Below are 6,084 nucleotides of genomic sequence, written 5' to 3' on the forward strand. Positions count from 1 at the left end.
GTTTAGGTCGATACATTGATTTTCTTAGTTGAGTTTTACAGATTTTGCATGTTTACTTGTCTACTATTTTTAGTTCTTGATTGTGAATGATTTTTTGAGTTTCTAATTTGAGTTGATAGTTTCTAGCTAGATTTTACAATTTTTTTTCAATAGAATTGAATAGTTTCTAGCTAGATTTTCACAACTCTTGTATTTATTTATTTTTAACGTGCCTCACTCTTCCATTGGAATTGTTTAACATGGTGCAGTCGTTATATTGGAAATGAGTANCCACTGTTAATCAATTTAAGTGTGAAAATGATGAAATATACTAGGTATATTATTTTTCTTTTCACTCTTATTGGCTTAATTTTGCATTTCTTGTTGTGCATTGTTATTTTCGACTTCCAATATAGTGGATAACATGTTCTTGTTGCAAACAAAATTGGTTTTCAAAACTTTGGAATTTTGGTTGACTGTTGCAGACTGATTTATTGGATTCCTGACCCTTGCATTTCTTGTTCATACACTGTGAGCTTGACTTGAAACACTTGTCATTTTCTCAGTGGTAGTTGTTGTCACTCAAAAGTTTGTTGTTGGAGTTGCCAGAGATGCACTTCAGTATGTTTATTTTAGTTGTGTTTTTGGTTGAATCTTTACCTTCTGCCTTTTATTTTATTTATTTTTAACCTTGAATTACGCCATCACAACTAACTATTCATGTGTTAGTTACCTTTAGACATATTCTTCTGTTGAAGTTGATTTCTTGTTTCCTAAAAGTATTGAAATTTATGCAAATGTTAGTTCATACTTGCGAGAGGAGCTTAGGAGTGTGTATTGGGTATTATATAACAAATGCATATACACACGTATTTCAATGGAATTATTTGCACTATTTCACTTAATGTTTTGTGATTTTATCCCTTGTGTAAATGTCCATAAATGTAGACTCTACAATGAGAAGACAAATGTGAATCAAAAGCTTAATGTTAAGGCTGTTGACAAACTTTTGATCCCATGGGATAGCAACTTTTGGTATTATCCTTTTAGGAAGCTCATCACTCATGTTTTAAACCTTTACTTTGCTAGCTTATCTAGATCTTTTTTTTTTCTCTTTTGTAATGGCCATGTAATATTTTTTCTACTTAATCCTTAACCATATCCCTAACCCTAGTCATAATCATTACCCTAACCCTAATCATAACTCTTACCCTAATCGTAGCTCTAATTATAACCATAACCCTCACCCTAACTCTATAACCATGGATCATACCCTCACCCTCATCATAATCCTAACAACTAAATTTATGCTTCAAATTTAATTTTTTTGATATACTTCTTTTGGAATTTACAATATATACTAACAAAACTTGTGTTAAACCTATGACATTATTTTCAGGCATCAAGAAAAGGATGGAGAAAGATATTGATGAAGTTGGAAAGATTGCTCATGGTGTCAAATCAAAGATTGAGGCTATAAACAGAGATGTATTGATCTATTGGGTGAATATTGTTTCATTGGATGTCAATTTACTGTAAAATTTTAGACAAGTATGAAGGTTATTTGATCATGAGTTGTTTTGTGCAGAACCTATCTAATAGACAATAGCTAGATGTTTGTGCAGTTTTAATTAGAGAAAATAGCTAGGTGTTGTGTGAATTAGCAGAGTGTTGGGTTAAATGTGATAGAGTCTATGAGTTTTTACTGTTGTGTTGAGTCTTTTCCTTTGTACTTTGAGTCTTTTCTTTTTCTTTTTAGTCTAAGTGTGGGGTGTGATAATTCTCCAAATTTGCTTATTTTTCTATGTTAAAACTCTTTTGTTAGGTTTCTTTAGTTTTTAATTCTTTAGAAATAGAATAGTTTAGTATAAAATTTTAGAAAACAGAATAAAAATAGTTTCTAGAATAGGTTATTTTCTTTTAATTTGATTTTAACCCTTCTTTAAATTCTTTTTTTTTCTTTTTTTGCAGATTGGGCTGTTTTGGGGCTGAANTGCACAATTGNNCTGATTTCACGATTGGACCTTGATNTTTTTAGGGTGCTTGAATCTGAAAGTTGAGGTATAAACTGCTACTTTGATTTCATTTGATGATTGCAATGGTAGTATAGGAAATCTTTTCTTTTTGTCATAGAAATTAGGTTCGTAAGTTGCATTTGTATTTCCTTTCATACGATTACAGTATTTGCTTTGATATTGAATGATCTGGAGTAGCATTTCAAGGTTTTTGTTACGTATAGTTTTAGTGTCATGTTATTCTTCCCTGCATTTCCATTTAAAATTTGAGNTTAGGATTAGTGTTAGTGTGCATTCTGCATTTGTGTTGCTGTTTTTACCTTTTGTATATTACTTAGATTGTTTCTTTCCACTAGGAATTATCATTGTCTATCGTTTTTTGAAGTCTACATCCACTGTCCCATTATCATTGTTTGCTTCTTATATTTTCTTTGCTCTTCTGGATACTGCAGTTATTGTTCATAGTTTAGGTAACCTGTTTTAGATGATACAGGGAAGTGTCCAAAATCAACAGCAAGTGCAAGAGGAGCTTTGGATGCTACAACAAGGTGATTTGAACATGCAGAACCAGCTGAAAGCATCGAAGGTAGAGCTGATGCTGCTGGAGCAAATGGTTGAGCAGGAGGAAGGTATTGCAGCCATAGAGACTTTGCACAGTATGAAATAGTGAAAGAGATGAGGGGAAATCTCCCTTGTGTTGAATATACACATAGGGTCCTTTATTTATAATAGAAGAAATATGGGCTAAGCCCAAAATACAAATAAGAAATATAAATAAACTAAATAAGAAATATAAACAAACTAACTAAAGATAAGAGATAAATATAAACTAAATATAATATATCTAACACTCTCCCTCAAGCTGGAGCATACAGATTGTATGTACCAAGCTTGTTACTAAAATAATCCATAAAGACTTGGTGAAAATATCTGCTTTTGCACTCGAGAGACACCAAATTCCTAATGATTTGCAAGACGACATAGAAGACAAAATACCAACCCAAAAGACTCGCCCTGAGCAACAAATATGGGAGGTTACTCCATGTAAATCTCTTCTTGCAAATTGCCCTTGAAGAATGTCGCCATTGGATAAAGAGGTAATTGTTGGAGAGCCACCACGACTATAAATAAACTAACAACAAACCATCTTTTCCATGAAAAAAGCATATATGGACGGGTCAAACGCAACGGTGAAAAGAGAGGTCAAAAGAGACAGCAACGGAAGAAGCCATGGATAAACAGGAAAGAGAAAGAAACCCTAAAAATTCAACATGCTCTGATTGCCTCAACGACCACAAGAGGAGATTCGGATGGAGCAGTCGTCAGTTGATTCTGGAACTCCGGCGAGATTCCGGCGAGATTCCGACGAAGGTCCGGCGAAAGGTCCGGCGAAGGTCCGACAAAAGGTCAGGTGAAGGTCCGGCGAAGTTCCGGCGAAGGATGATGACCACGGCGAGTAGCGGTGATGCACTGCAGATGTAGTGGCCTTTCTTGGCCGCAGTAGAATAACATAGGTTGAAAGACTTTTAGTAGGGACTGCCGGCGGCCATGGCGGCCGGCGGCCAACAGACAGCGAAGACAATGACTAAAGAATCAGAGAACCAGGCTCTGATACCATATGAAATAGTGAAAGAGATGAGGGGAAATCTCCCTTGTGTTGAATATACACATAGGATTCTTTATTTATAATAGAAGAAATATGGGCTAAGCCCAAAATATAAATAAGAAATATAAACAAACTAAATAAGAAATATAAACAAACTAACTAAAGATAAGAGATAAATATAAACTAAATATAATATATCTAACAGAGGAGATGAACATAATGGAGAAAAACCAATAAGCCTTTACTTATCCTTCCTTATTTTAGTTTCATGTTATGTTTTAGTTCTTAATTAGTTTATATTCCTTATTTTAGTTTCATGCTTTGTTTTAAGTTTTGAATTAGGATTCTTTTTGTAATTAGGTTTTATTTTCTTTTTGCAAATGTTTTACAATTATTTTGAATCTGTTTAGCTTTCTCTTTTTCAGTTTTTTCTTTTTGGTTAATCTTTCTTTGTCAGGTAGTTTATAGGAATAGTTTAGATTTATCTTCTGTCAATATATTAGGTAGTTTATGATTCATTCTAGGTTCTCTTTGACTTTTATTGTCTTGTTTTAGGTTCTTTTCATATTAGATTTTGTTTTAGTCTTTAATTAGCAGTTGTCTCAGGTGCTTTTCGTTTCTTAGGTCTGTTGTAGCTTGTAAATAAAATGGCCTTAGGATTTGCTTGTTTTAAGAGTCTTCTCATTACTTAGGTTCTGTTTTTAGTCTTTAACTAGAATTCCCTTTAGGTTTTTTTAGGTCCAGGTCTTGTTTTAAGTTTCTTGTTTCTACGTCTCTGTCTTGTTAGTTTAGGTCCTTTATTTTTTTCTGTAGTTTAGGTCCTTTATTTTTTTCTGTTGTTTAGGATTTGTTTTAGGTTGAACATAATTGTGTGTGGTTCAGGTTCATAGAGTTTAGGTAATTTTGTTTAGGTATTTTTAGGTTCTTTTAGGTTATGTGTTACACTTTAACTCTTTGCTGATTTACTTAACTTTTTAGCTTTATTTCTCTAAGATAGATTGCCAATAGTGTCTTTAGCTCTAGATTTAAGTAGATGTAGCTCTAGCAGTAGTTTTTGCAGTTGGTTCAGTTGAAGTGAGCAGTTTTTGCAAGATAGAGAGTAGCAATTCCATTTTTGACAAATTTTAATCCTCGAGAGTTTCTGGCCAAATTTTTTCTTTCTAGTGTGATTACATGCTTGTATAGTCATAATTATGATTTTGCATTGATTCTCTTTAAGTATGCTTGATCTTGGTAAAACTTTAGATATGATCTAGGCCTCTTTCTTCTTACCCATTCACATATTTCCATTGCACCTTTCTTTGAGCCTTAGCCATGAAAGTCCTAGTGATCTAGAGATATTTTGATTCAAGCAGTGTGAATTAGAATTTTTCCAAAGTTGTGAAGTGTGATCTATCATGACATGTGGACTGAAACACAAGCTGACCTAAACAGTTCAGTGAATCTGAGAGAAACACTTTATCCTGTGAGGTTGAATTAGATTGTTACTTCTCTGAAATGTTCTTTTCTGCCTGTTTTTATTGAATTTAATTGTTCTTTACTTGCTAGAGTTGCTGATACATAGATTTGGAGTTGATGATTCTGTTTGTGCAATTTTAATTAGAGAAAATAACTAGATGTTGTGTGAATTAGCAGAGTGTTGGGTTAAATGTGATAGAGTCTATGAGTTTTTACTGTTGTGTTGAGTCTTTTGCTTTGTAGTTTGAGTCTTTTCCTTTTATTTTTAGTCTAAGCGTGGGGTGTGATAACTCTCCAAATATGCTTATTTTTTTGTGTTAAAACTCTTTTGTTAGGTTTTTTTAGTTTTTAATTCTTTAGAAATAGAATAGTTTAGTGTAAAACGGTAAAAATAGGCTTTTTAATAAAAATTTGGTTAGTTTTCTCTTTTTAGGTAAATAAAATTTGTTTTGAAAGAAATAGATATTTGTTAGAAGAAANTTTTAGAAAACAAAATAAAAATAGTTTCTAGAACAGGTTATTTTCTTTTAATTTCATTTTAACCCTTCTTTAAATTCAATTTTTTTTTTTTTTTTTTTTTTTGCAAAATGGGTTGTTTTGGGGTTGATGTGCGCAATTGGGCCGATTTTAGGATTGGACCTTGATCTTTTTAGGGTGCTTGAATCTGAAAGTTGAGGTAACCTGTTTTAGATGATATAGAATACAGGGAAGTGTNTTTTGAATAATTGGGATTGATTTGGTTTCTGAATTGAACCATGCAATTTAATTACATCTGCATTAGATGTCAAGGACCCCAAGGAGGGCCTACCTTTTTAGGATGACTTACTGAATACATGACTCAATTTAGAAACTCAAATGACATCTAATTGTAAATCTATGCTTGTCTTTTACTCTGTTAACCCTAAAGAGGAGTGTAAAGCTGTTGTTACTAACAGCAAAAGAAAAGCAGAAGAGGAAGCTATTGAGATAGAAAGTAATGGGGAGAAAGATGAAGAGATGAGTGAGAATGTGGAGATCGAGAGCAGT

General features: G+C 32.8%; 1 long non-coding RNA gene across 2 annotated transcripts in view; it reads left to right on the top strand.

Moving 5' to 3' along the window:
- The window catches only part of LOC106778743, a 5,496-nt gene extending 2,821 nt beyond the window's left edge, over positions 1-2,675 (top strand). The window contains exon 4 of one of the 2 annotated variants that reach the window (XR_001377098.2): positions 2,488-2,675. This is a non-coding gene — a long non-coding RNA (uncharacterized LOC106778743). Of the gene's footprint in view, positions 1-1,378; positions 1,862-2,487 lie in introns of those variants that run through there. The other variant, XR_002666278.1, reaches the window with a different exon arrangement.
- Positions 2,676-6,084: the final 3,409 nt, after the last annotated feature.

This window comes from Vigna radiata, unplaced genomic scaffold (assembly GCF_000741045.1).
Source record: "Vigna radiata var. radiata cultivar VC1973A unplaced genomic scaffold, Vradiata_ver6 scaffold_348, whole genome shotgun sequence".
NCBI lineage: Eukaryota > Viridiplantae > Streptophyta > Magnoliopsida > Fabales > Fabaceae > Vigna > Vigna radiata.